Source organism: Gopherus flavomarginatus, chromosome 7 (genome assembly GCF_025201925.1).
Source record: "Gopherus flavomarginatus isolate rGopFla2 chromosome 7, rGopFla2.mat.asm, whole genome shotgun sequence".
NCBI lineage: Eukaryota > Metazoa > Chordata > Testudines > Testudinidae > Gopherus > Gopherus flavomarginatus.
The window spans coordinates 19,130,923-19,144,604 of record NC_066623.1 but is presented as its reverse complement, the minus strand read 5'-3'; the positions used below and the strand labels follow the sequence as shown (position 1 = coordinate 19,144,604).

The 13,682-nt window shown below is 44.7% G+C and overlaps 1 protein-coding gene across 1 annotated transcript in view; it reads left to right on the top strand.

Moving 5' to 3' along the window:
- Positions 1 to 859: 859 nt before the first annotated feature.
- JAKMIP2 (janus kinase and microtubule interacting protein 2) overlaps positions 860 to 13,682 on the top strand; it is a 107,222-nt gene continuing 94,399 nt past the window's right edge. The window contains exon 1 of the mRNA XM_050962612.1: positions 860 to 1,036. The gene's annotated coding sequence lies outside the window, so the exon portion shown is untranslated. The remainder of the gene's footprint in view (positions 1,037 to 13,682) is intronic.

The window sequence follows — 13,682 nt, the reverse complement described above, 5'->3', positions numbered from 1 at the left end:
TGTCCGGGGTTCTCTGCTCGGTGTCCCCTTCAGGTTCGGTTTGACCCTATGACCTTCACACCTGCCCCTGTTAGGTTTTTGGCTGTCCCCCATAATTATTTGAGTTCCTGGACCTTGTGGATCCTCCCCACAGGCTAGGGGAGGGTCCTCTAGCGGTGGGTGGTCTTGTGCCCACCCACTTCCTGGGAGACACTATGAGGACCCTCTTGCAGCTGTCCAGCCTGACTTTGTTACACTAGATGTCTTACAGGTTGTCTCTCGCTATGTATGTTTCAATAGCTGTCTCTCTGTTCATCTGCTTAATGAAATTGCCAGCTCCTCACTACTTTTCATGTCCTTCCATTTGACCTTTGCAAGGCTGCGTTTTCCCGCTGGCCTCCTCCATTGCACCCTCATCACCCGCATTTCCCAGTGCAGAACAGCTTGTTGTGGGCAGGCAAATACCCGCTGTTCCCTCTTGATGTGTGGGATTCATGCCCTTGACATGCACACACCCAACCCCACAGACTCAGCTAAGGAAGCTCTCCGAAATGGGACCTTTAGTGTCTATAGGGGGCCCTGCTTAGCCCAGGGCAAACTTCAACCCTTTTGATTAGCTGTAATGGCCACTGAAGTGGTTCTCCCTTGGCTGAAGCAGCTTCTGGGAATAAGCCTCAGTCTCTCCCTGCTCTTCCCTCCCCCATCTCCTCCCCTTCCCTCCATCTTTTATGGCTGTTGCCATGGAGCCTAGAGAGAGCTCATCGCTGCAGCAGTGGAGGGAGGAGGAGGCAGCAGTGCCTTCTGCAATCCAGGTTCTCGCTCAGTGAGCTCATCACCCGCCTTCTCCTAGGAGGGAGGTGGCTGGCTAGTGCTGCTGCTGCTGCTGCTGCTCTGGATGGGCGGGTGGTTTACATCCTCAGCATCACCAAGCAGAGAAAGGGGGGAGGGAATCCCAGCTGCTGCTGATATTGGGTTCTGAAACAGCCTCAGTAACAGGGAAAATGGATTCAGCTTGCACATCCCTCGCCTTTCAGCATCTTCTCCTGGTTTCGACATGGTGAGCAGCAGAGCCAGCACTGCCTTTATTTCTGTTATTCATTAATGTGGCGGAGGGTCATTATTCTCACCCTGATGATGTATTTTCTGATCTGGTTGCTCTGAGTATCTTCATTATGTTTGTGAAACAATGACTTTCATCTGAGCTATTAGAGAGAGCATGGGGGGCTGGAGAGAGGGAGGGATGGAGTGAGAGAGCTGGAGATATAGAAAGATGGAGAGAGGAGAAGGTGGGATAATTATGAGCAGTCTGAGTAAAACAATGTTCCATGAATTCATCTTAGCTAACCTCATGCTCTAAACACACCCCCTCCCTTTTTTTGTCATCTTCTTTCCTTTGCTGTTACAGAATGGGCTGCACTGAAGATGGTTGTTAATCAGAAAAAGGAAGGTATTTTTTCAAAGGGCTTAGTTTGATCCTCAGTAACTCACAGATACTGGGGTTGGGCCTTAGTGAAATAGCATTTGGTGTAGTAAGTGCAGCTAAGCCAACAGCAGCATAGAAGGAGCCACTCTGGTTAATTTGTTTGCAGCACAGATTTACCTATTTTGTTTTTCTGTGGCTTTGTGTGAGGTTTTATTTTGAGACTGTCTTTTTAAAAATGTTTCTATATAGATCTTGTTTTTGTGGAAGGGGGGCTGTGTAAATATATTCACACATTGAGCTGCGTGTCTTTGTATGTACAGTATATGTGTTGTTTCACTGCCAGTAACTGAAGAAACATTCCAGTTGGGGTGGTGTATGATTTATTCTTCAGTTACTGAATTATTGTCCCTTGGTTTCATTATGGCACTTAGGATAGACCTATATCATGCATTTGGTCTGTTTTATGGCACTAAATACTAATTTGTTCCTGTCTTCATTTGTTTCTATTAATATAAATGGATGTAAGATACCGAACATATACCTTATGGCCAGGGGATGGATGCATAGATAGCTCTAGGTATAGATATTAAAAGTTTAAATTAAAATCTTAGGAGAAAAAATGTCAAACCATATTTTTAAACCTGTGGGTTTGCACTCAGAAGTGTCCCATGCACGAATGGACCAGGAAAGGTCAGATTCTCCTTTCTAAATGCCCTGCATTCATTGCGCCAGATTCTGCCTTGATGTACACTCCATGCACAGCTTGAACTCTGGGAAGCATGTCAGTGTCATGTGGGGTCCATTTTGCCCAGTAATACTGGATTTTATCCTTCAATCCTGGCTCAGGCGAAATTCCCATTGTTCAGGCCTGCTGTTCTGTGTTCATTACACCAGTGTACAAATGCCAAGCCAAAATCAGCTGTGCTCTAAATGTTGACATGATTTACATGCCTGCCCAAATTCTGATTCCTGTTATGCTGGTATAAATCCATGGTAATTCCATTGACTTCAATAGGCTTATACATGGTGTGGGTGAACTCATATGTATATACATCTCTATCTCAATATAACGCGACCCAATATAACACGAATTCGGATATAATGTGGTAAAGCAGTGCTCTGGGGGGACGAGGCTGCGCACTCTGGTGGATCAAAGCAAGTTCGATATAACGCAGTTTCACCTATAACGCGGTAAGATTTTTTGGCCCCAAAGACAGCGTTATATCGAGGTAGAGGTGTAGTAACGTAGCTTGCAGTGATTTGCAGTGGGCCTAAAAAGTGAGTCTCATATAAATGGATTTGGGGACTAACTTCAGCCCTGGCACAAGCAAGTGCAATTAAGTGAATGGACGCTGCACCTAGAATCAATCCCATTTTCAAAAGGGGTGAGTCTGCACTTCTGGGAGGTTCACCCTCAGGGGAGAGCAGGAGGCGTTTCCAATGGGAACAGACAACTTCATCTCTGTCGGGAAATTCGTGGGAGTCCCCCCAGCAGAGGTAGCTAAGAGGAGTTGCTGACTCGGTGCATCCGGTCATGCCCTTTCCCAGGACAGCCTTGTTGACTTTTGGAACTCCATCACCTACAAGTGGATCCTCTGGAGCTCTCCATCCCTGTAACCTCCCTCCTGCTGGACTTGCTGGCTTGGCCATTCTGGCAGGGCCTACACTGGTTGAGGCTGGCCCTGGCTTTGGAGTTGAATTTGTCCACTTGTTTGTGCAGTGCCCAGCACAGCCCTAACTGGGATCTCTAGGTGCTAGTACAATACAAAGAATAGGTAACTGCCTTGGGCTGAATTTTCCCCAGCATCTTTCAGTGTCCTCTGATCATATTTTCCTTCTGTTTCCAGTGGTTATTTCTAGCTCAGTAAGCTTTTAAACACAGGTCTTCTGTCACCCTACTCTCTTTTGTTTCAGCCTCTACTTAATGGGAAGATAACACAGGTGCAGCACTAGAATGTGGTTGTGCGTAACAAACAACAGGCTGTTATCATTTATAAATGCATGGTGGGACCATCTTGACCTTTTATTATTATCAAAACTTTAATGCAGCTGGAAAGTGGATGCATAATTTCTCCATTGTTATTACAAAGGATAACTGACCTCATGGTATTCAAGTCAGAGAAACATTGTGTAACTCTACTGACAGGATGATGCCAGAGTCATTTTCAGGTTTTGGGTTCTATTACCCATTCTTTTTCTTTTATCCTGTTATGTGCCAATTAATATCACTGTTTACAAATGCATAAAATCATTCCTCTTACCATAAAAAGAGAATAGGCTAGATTCTGATCCGGCTAACGCTGGTTTAAATCAGGTGTAACTCTAATGAAGTCAGTGGATCTAACTGTGATCTCACACTAGTTTCACTCCCAGTATAATAGAGTCACTCCTGATTTACATCAGTGTAAATGAGAGCAGAATCAAGCCTATTAGCGGACCAATGTGGTCCAGTGGTTTAAGCATAGAAATTAGTAAGGAAGGAAGTTCTAATCCCTGAACTGATACCAACTCCATCTGTGGCTTTGGACATCTCATAAACTCTGCTGCCTGTGAAATGGGCAGATAACAATGACAAATTTAGTGGGAGAACTGCTGTGAGGACTAATCAGCTAATGTGTACAGAGCGATTGAACACAGAAAAGTGCTAACTGTTACAGAGCTTGTGTATTCACTGGTTGTTTTACATACTGACATGGGGGTTGGTAAAACAATCAATTTATTTTGATTTGAATCTAGTTTGATTTGCTTGAAGATAATCTCCCTAGCGAGGGCTAGTATGTGGAAAATTATTCTTCCTGTGACACACTGCGTGTGGAGTGATGTGTCCAGAGCATGCTATTAAGGGTAACCCATAAACACGTAATTTTGGAGGATGATTCATAAACTGACTTTGCTTAGTTCACCTAGGGGAATGCTGCAGTCTAGCAGGTGAACCAGGTGAAACTGCATGTACAATTTGAACAATGCTGCTAAACCTGCATCTGCAGAGGGCCTGCAGACAATGGGAACCCCAGGAACACGATGAAATGCTAATGCTATGTTTACTGCATACATTCCAGTGTCACCTGGTGTGGAGTACTAGTGGCTTCAGGTTGACTGAGAGCTCTGTGGGGATAACTTGAGAATCAGGATATCTCCATCTTTACAGTCACCCTGCAGCCACTGCTCCCCATAATCCCTCCCCAAACACAGTAGTTCTTGACACATTTCTTGTTCTCCTCACGGGGTTCTTGGACTTGACCCTCACAACCCCGTCTCCCAACTGGCAGGAGGAGGAGGGAAGGACACAGTGAATCGTGGCCTTGCACATGGGACCTCAGTCATACAGCTTTGCAGGCAAGACCAGATTTGCTCTTGATTCCGAAATGATTAATACGATTGTCAAAGGAACAGAATAATCTGAACCCACAACCATTGTCTTGTGTAAACATTGAAACAAATCTTGGCCTCTCTTCATTAGCTTTCAAGGCTTCAATTGTAATTCAGATCTCATGTTTCTACTGCAATGAGGCCCAGGCAGAAATACTATGTATGGGAATTCTGCCAGTCCCTGCTGTGAAAGTGGAATGTGGGCAGGCCAGGCATATGGAGAAAGTACGACCTGGGAACAGGGAAGACACAAATTCACATCTCAGTGGGTTGCATCTACATGTTAGTAGCAGTCACATCTCAGGTTCTACTGGTCCCTTGTTGTGTGTTAAGGGGAAACACTCATCACGCAGGTAGATGCCTTGGAAAAAGTCCCTTTACTCAGACTTTGTTCCTGGAAACAGAATATGGCCCCTTTGTGACATCACAATCATTTCAATATGTTTTATCTTAAAGTGTGTTGGGATTGGATCCTAGCATGTTGGGGATATTATTGTACAAGACACCACTGAAGAATCTGGCATATAAATGCTGGCCCCCTCAGAGACACAGGAAGAGGATAGGGATATGCGCCTTCTGGGAACTCACTAGCAAATGTAGCAATGGATGCCCTGGTGCTCCCAGAGACAGAGACTCTTTTTCATGCTGTGAACAAATTCCTGGAGTTCCATTGGGTCAATGCATCTTTTGCATTTCCTCAGCTACTTGGCTCAAGTCTATGTAACCCACTGGTGAGCTTGTGCTAAAAGTCCGCCACTGTCCTTGATCCATAGAGAACATGAGTCTGTTACAGTGACAGTTAATGAGACTTTGCTCTTTGCTTCAAGTTGTAGGAGCTCCTGCTTGTTAGCTTTGGATGTCCCCAGTCCTATCTCATAGACTCAGAGACTTTAATGCCAGAAGGGACCATTTTGCTCATTTAGTCTGACCTCTTGCACATCGCAGGCCACAGACCCTCACCCATGCCCTCCTGTAATAGACCCATAACCTCTGGCTGACTTTCTGAAGTCCTCAAATAATTATTTAAATATTTCAAGTTACAGAGAATCCACCATTTATTCTATTTTAAACCAGTAAGTGACCAATGCTGCAGAGGAAGATGAAAAACCTACCAATCTGATCAGGGGAAAATTCCTTCCCAACCCTAATATGGTGATCAGTTAAACCCTGAGCATGTGGGCAAGACCCACCAGGCAGACACCTGGGAAAGAATTCTCTGTAACTCAGCACCCTCCCCATCTAATGCGTCATCTCTGGCTGTTGGGGATCCTTGCTACTAGTAGTTCCAAATGGGTCACATGCCACTGTAGGCAATCTCCTCATACCACCCCCTCCATAAACTTTATCAAGCTCAGTCTTGAAACAAGTTAGGTTTTTTGCCCCCACTGCTCTCCTTGGAAGGCTGTTCCCGAACTTCACTCCTCCGATGGTTAGAAACCTTCATCTAATTTCAATGTTCTTGTGTCAGCATTGGCATTTAACTTGTATAAACTCCTCTCCCTCCCTGGGACATGTCCCTCTGATGTATTGATAGAGAGCAATCATATCTCCCCTCAGCCTTTGTTTGGTTAGGCTAAACATGCCAAGCTCCTTGAGATCCCACCACTTAAGGTACATTTTCAATTCCTCCGATCCTCCTAGGAGCCCTTTTCTGCACCTCTTCCAGTTTGAATTCATCTTTCTTAACCATGAGAAACCAGAATTGCACGCTATATTCCAGATGAGGTCTCACCAGTACCTACTGGTAGTACCTTGCCTTGGTATGTTGGTGGCTGTCCCGTTTACCTGCCAAAATAACCCCATATGGTATTTACAAACAGTTTTAGCACATGCTTTTAATGGGCAGCGGGTTTAAAACAAATAAAAGGAAGTTCTTCACACAGTGCACAGTCAACTTGTGGTACTCCTTGCCTCAGGAAGTTGTGAAGGCTAGGACTATAACAGGGGTTAAAAGAGAACTGGATAAATTCATGGAGGTTAAGTCCATTAATGGCTATTAGCAAAGGTGGGTAAGGAATGTTGTTCCTAGCCTCTGTTTGTCAGAGGGTAGAGATGGATGGCAGGAGAGAGATCACTGGAACATTACCTGTTAGGTTCACTCCCCCTGGGGCACCTAGCATTGGCCTCTGTCGGTAGACAGGATACTGGGCTAGATGGACCTTTGGTCTGACCCAGTACAGCCATTCTTATGTTCTTATGTTATGTTTTATAATTTATCTATGGTGTAACTAAATATTATGTCCTCTCCTCTCACATGGTCTTCACTTGCTGGAGTTCAGCCGTGAACAGCCAGCAAGATGAGAGAGCAGGAGGAGTCACAGAAAAACTACACATTTTAAGTAAGGCTCCATCTTGTAGAATCTAATCTAAATTGGTGTCATAAAATATTTGCACCCAAATGAAAAGCAAATGCCCATATTACACCTTCCTTGCAGTGCCCCCATCCTACTTTTAGTTATAATTTTCTATATTAGCATTCATTTTATTGATTGACTTCATTTTTATTTACTACCAGTCACAACATGCAATTGGCAGGGATCACAGGGCCAAAAGAGATTAACATAAAAGATGTGATACTTGTTATTTCAATGAGACATGTGGTACACGTCTCCTTCACAAGTGTTCAGTACAGTAAGACCAAATTGGTCTGTACTAAACAATAAAGAGCAAAATTTATTTTGTACAATAAAGAGCAAAACTGAAGAGATGAAAGCTAAGTAGCTTAAGAATGCAAATGATAATTTCCTCTTTTTTACCAAATACAGGAACTTCTCACTTAAAGTCGTCCCAGTTCAAGTTTTTTCGATGTTAAGTTGCTGATCAATTAGGGAACATGCTCTTTTAAAATTGTGAAATGTTCCCTTCTAACCTTGTTTTGAAGCCTCTGTTTTGTCCATTGCTTGCAGGAAGAGCAGCCCATTGCAGCTAGCTGGTGGGTGGTTGGAACCAGGGTGGACCAGCAGCCCCCCTATCAGCTCCCTCTATCAGCTCCCCACTCCCCTAAGTTCCCTGTGCAGCAGCTATCCCTCCCCCACTGCCATGTGCTGCTCCTGCCCTCTGCCTTGAAGCAGCTCCCAGAGACTCTTGCTTGCTGTACTGGGGGAGGGGGGAAGAAGAGGCTAATGTCAGGGTGTCCACCCCCCACCCTCCTCCTGCTCCTGCACCCCGCTTACCCCATCTTCCATAGAGCAGGGGGGGACACACTATGCTGGAGGGAGCTTCTAGGCAGTAGCTGCGGGTCTCAGGTCTCAACAAGCTGATTTAATTAACAAGGCAGTGTACTTAAGCCTGGGGTCAGCTACTTAAAAGGGAAATGCTCATTTTTTCTCTCACATACAGGGTGTGTGTCTCTGTCTGCCCTCCCTTCTTTCCTGCTGCTTTGTAGAGTGTTCTGAGAGTTAACCCTTGAGGGCTCAGTCAATTACTAGTTCATTTAGCAGTAAGGCATTCCCTGGGAAATATCCCACCCTCTGACTCCTCCACCTCAATCAAGCTTCACTATCATCATCACTGTGTACTAGTGTTAAATTGTTTGTTTAAAACTTATACTGTGTGTGTGTATATATATATATAAAATATAGTGTGTGTGTGTATGTGTATATATATATATATATATAGTCTTTTGTCTGGTGAAGAAAATTTCCCTGGAACCTAACCCCTTCATTTACATTAATTCCTATGGGGCAATTGGAATCACTTAACATCGTTTCGCTTAAAGTCACATTTTTCTGACATAATGGAGGAAGGCTTCTTTTCTGACTTGCCTCAGTTTTACTGTAGTGTAACTCCATTCATTGCAATGGACTTATGCCTGGTTTTCACTGGGTTGAGAGCAAAGTCAAGCCTAAAGATTTGGATAAAAATATGCTGAATCAAACTCCACAAATGTTGGGAAAGCTTTTCTGGTAGTATTAAGGTGAGGTAAAAGCTACTCATATGAGCAAAGGTTGAAGACTCGGGCCTCACATGTAAGAAAGGAGGGCTAAAGCCACTATGATGCAGAGTAATAAGAATGCATAAATAAAATTGCAAGACAGCAAAATAAATAATTTAATACCAGGCTAGAGCTGAATGCTTTGTGCATGGAATGTATTGGATCCATGTTCTGAACTAGTACTGTTGGTATTAATTAGCATTAAGCAATAATACTGGGAGACAGGACTCCTTGTTTTCATCCCTACTCTGCCACTGATTTGCTAAAATTCACTTAATCACTTTTCTTTAAAATGGATATAATATTACTTCCCAGATTCATCTCTGTAAGTCTTAATTATTATTTGTAAAATCCTTGGAGGTCCTAGGATCACAGGTGTTAGGTAGAAATTATCATTATAATCATTACTTTATTTTATTATTGTTATGCATATATTTGTTTTAGAGTGAAGAGGGCCATATAAGAACCTAGGAAGCTAATTGTCTGCTATCAGTCTATTATTTCTCTGATCTAGGAACATATTTTTCGTTCCTAGGTTACCATACTTTTATGTCACGCATAGATAAGCCACTCATCTTATATTTGAGCTGTTGTTGTATTGATGTTCTCTGCCTCTGGCATTGATCAGAGACAAACTTAATTGTTATTTTTGCATGATCAGTCAGTAAAATCTGCCGTAATTTCATGATTCCTTTTTTAATAGGAGAAAATATATAATTCCACTAAATAATAAAAGCCTCAGTGTAAAATTATTTGTATACTGATTTTAAATGTAGGAACAGCTAAATTTGCAGACAGGGTTCAGCAATTTATAGCTAAAAGAGTGATTGCATTAATTAGTTAAGCTGGAAAACTCTTTAACCGTACAATTTCATTTAAAAGAATAGCTAATAAGCACTTCACTGGTGCAATTGAATAGTAAGTAGACACCCATCCAGTTTTACTGGTTAGCTTTACTGACCCAGTGACATTCATGCCACATTCATAGGCTTCTCTGTGAGCAGTTCCTTTTTGAATAGTTTCATATATTTTTTGTAGGTTACGGCATGACCTACATGTTGCCTCTGTCTTAGAATATATGGTCAGCATCTGTGAGGTGGCCTGTATTACTACAGGGAACAAAATGAAGGTGTAAAGATCTTCTTTGGATATTGGTATAGATTGAGGTACATAAGCTTTGTTCCTATTTAAATTCTTCTGTAGATATGTGGGAGAAGGGAATCATAGAATATCAGGGTTGGAAGGAACCTCAGGAGGTCGTCTAGTCCAGCCTCCTGCTCAAAGCAGGACTAAACCCCAGATAGATTTTTGCCCAAGATCCCTAAATGGCCCCCTCAAGGCATGAACTCACAATGCTGGGTTTAACAGGCCAGTGCTCAAACCGCTGAGCTATCCCTCCCCACTTTTTGCTGCAGATGCAACTAGCAAGAAAAAGTACATTTTGGGCACACGCAGCCTTTGTCTTGAATGTTTTTTAAGATTTGATTTTAGATGCTTTGTCACAACATGTATGGACCAGATTCTCAGTGGGGGTAAATAAGTGTTGTTCCATAGCTATGCTGATTTATGCAAAGTGAGCATTTGACCTGTAATCTGTTCATAAGCTGCTCTTGAAGACTAACACAAATCATATATTGTGATCATCTACTTGTCTTTACCTATTTTGTAAATAGCGCCACATGCTGTTAAGGATAAATGATTTGTAAAACCACTTCATGTACCACTTTATATTATTTATTTATTTATTTATTCGTTGACATCCAAATTGTGTTGGTCTTGCTCACCAGATCAGTGCAATTGAGAGTGAGGGTGGCATAATGTGGCACTGGATTTTTCTCTGGTTGGACAATGAAATTGTACAAGTCCCTTAGTTGAGTAAAGACTCCCTACTATCAAATATTTGGTGGAGATCTTTTTCTGTGAGCTGCCTGTAGGGTGTTTGAAAAAAGTATTCCCTAAACAATTAAATAACAAATAAATAAGTAAAAATCACAGCAATTCAAGAACAGAAAAAAAGACCGAATCCAATAAATAATGCGTTCACAACATATAATTTGACCATTTCTAGTGAATCTGTTCCTTCCAGTGTTCACAATGATTCTCTCAGGTTAGGCCAGAGGTGGGCAAACTACAGCCTGTGGGCCACATCTGGCCTGCGGGACTGTCCTGCCCAGCCCCTGAGCTCCTGGCCTGGGAAGCTCCCCTCCGGCCCCTCCCCCACTGTTTCCCCTCCTCTGCGGCCTCAGCTCGCTCCGCCGCCGGCGCAATGCTCTGGGTGGTGGGGCTGTGAGCTCCTGGGGCAGTGCAGCTGCAGAGCCCGGCTTGATCCAGTGCTCTGAGCTGTGTGGTGGCAGTGGCGGCAGTGTGGCCCAGCTCCAACCGGGTGGCATGGCTGTAGCACTGCCAGCCACCAGTGCTCCAGGCAGCGCAATAAGGGGACAGGGAGCAGTGGGGGTTAGCTAGAAGGCAGGGGAGTTTGGAATAGTGGGCAGGGGTGTGACTAGGGGTCGGGGTGGTCAGGGGAGGAACTGGGAGTTGAATAGGGGCAGGTGTCCCAGGGGGCTCTCAGAAATGAGAAGAGGGGTTGGATAGGATGGTGTGGCTTCGGGGCTGTCATGGGACAGGGGTGTGTGGATGGGGCAGGGGTCCCGGGGGGGCCATCAGGGAATGGGGGGGGTTGGATGGGGCAGGAGTCCCGGGGGGGGGCAGATAGGAGGTGGAGGCCAGCCCTCCATACTATTTATGAAACACAATGTTAGGTTATTGCTACCATAGCATATCTATCAAAATCAGATATGGTCAAAGAAGAGTGTACATGCCCACTAAGGCTTGAGCTGAACGTTAGTTCTGTTATCATTTTGTTTGTGTCTTCATTAGTAAAGCCAGAACCCGGGAAGGGTTTAAGTCAGTGACTTGGCAATGTGTGTGTTTGCTTTAGAGCAGGTTGGGAAAGACACCTGCTGACAGGCGCTATATGCAGGGCTGGCACTTCCATTAGGTGACCCTTGGCGGTCGCCAAGGGTGCCAGGATTCGGGGGGCGCGGCATTTTGTGCACTCCCCATGGGGCGCACAGGAGCTTCCAGTTCCGCTTCTGTCACGCCACCGAAGAAGGACCTTCTGCCGATGTGCCGCGGAAAGCAGTGGCAGGCAATTGAGCAGCTCAGTGACTGCCGCTGTCGCCTGCGGCATTTCGGCGGAGGGTCTTTCTTCGGCGGCACAATGGGAGTGGAACCGGAAGCTCCCGCGTGCCCGTGGGGAGTGCACAAAATGCCGCCCCCTGAATTCTGGATGGGGCAGGGTTTCCCCAGAAACCCTGGCGCCGCTCCTGGCTATATGATATAGTAATAAATGACCATCGGGCCAGAATGCACTCCACATAGGGGCCAGAAAACTCCATGATGTCACTTTTGTGGAGATTCCACTGCATCTTTTCATCAGGGATATGGGGCTTGTTCCCCCTTCCCCATGGATGAAACCAGGGTTTCCATACCACAGATCTAGTGAATCCCTTTGGCTGTCCTTACAGAGTGCTCCACATTAGTTCTGGGCCCCCTCAGAATCTGACCCAGTTCTTGCTTAGCCCTTGGAAACCCTATTTATGGGGATGCTACAGCACAGAGCAGCCTTTGCAGGAACATACTCTGGATGTATTAACTTTCCTACAGCCGTTCTGCTGAGTGCAGGGCTGTGGATAATGTACATCCCCACAGCCCTCTCCCCAGCGTACTCCTGGCTTTCCACCTCTCTCTATATGTAGCACTTTTTAGAGCCTAGGAATAGGGATAGACAGCAGGGAAGGGGGAGAACCAGGAGCAGAAAGTCCCTTTTGCATGCAACCGTGCTGTCGCTAGAGTTTGGCACAGAAGAAGGAAATATATGGACCCCTAATGTCAAGAACAGCCCAATTAAGTTCAAGTGTCTTCCCAAGTACAGTGTCTTGATAAGCTAAGAATGCACCTTCAACAGGAGTTATGCAAGACAGGGTGATTTCTAAGCCAGCACGTCTTCTCATTTGCATAGAAATCACTCTTCTTGAATCTAATTGAATCACTCTTCTTGAATCTAATTGCTGTATTTCTGCCATGTTTGTGACATTCCAGATGCTGGCCCCCACATTTTCCAGGCCAGGGTAATGTCAGATGGGTGACTGGAATAACCTCTACCAGATCTTCCAGTCCCATGGTAAAACCCCTGGGAGGAGATGATTGAGGAGAAAATCACCCCAAAGATTCTCTAGAAGAAGGTTGCCCTGTCATCAAGGTTGTCCATAAACTTGGTGGTCCCAGGAGATCCACAGGATGCCAGGGCCACATTCATGAGTGTTCTGTGCCTCCACCATGACTATGGCCCCCAGTAACCCATCACCACTACCACCTTCCTGACAACACAGCTCCAGAGACTCCTCTGGTTTCTGCTGCCTCCCAGGATCTCCACCGGAAGCTACACAAGGTGGATAATACAGTCAGCAGCTTTAGTTCTTTTCTAACACATTTCCACAGGCCCAGAATGAGGGTGATGTGCATCCACCTGGTCCACCCACGCCCTGACCACTCCTCCTCCATCAGCCCACCCACCAGAAACGGGGAGGACCACATGAAAGAGTCCTCTTCCTGTCCTAATCCCGGCTGGACAAACCGGGCCTTGACTGGAGAATTTTAGAAAGATTAACCTAAAAAATTTGCAAGTATTCTCCAAAATTCTTTATAAAATAAACTAATCAATGTTTACTTGATGCCTGTGAATCAGCGAGGAAGGCAGATCAATAAACTCGCCACAAGATGGATGTGCTCTGCTGTAGCAGCACTAAGCTCTCTTGGTGGTTGGTTAGATTAGTCCCATTAACTCTAAAGAAACTCAGTGTGATGACTACATTTTTACTGTGTATTTTAGTTCTAATGAAACTGACTTATAACACTGGGTAGAGCTAAGCAGGACTGTCATTTTTTTATTACAAAAAGCTGGAATATATTTTTTCC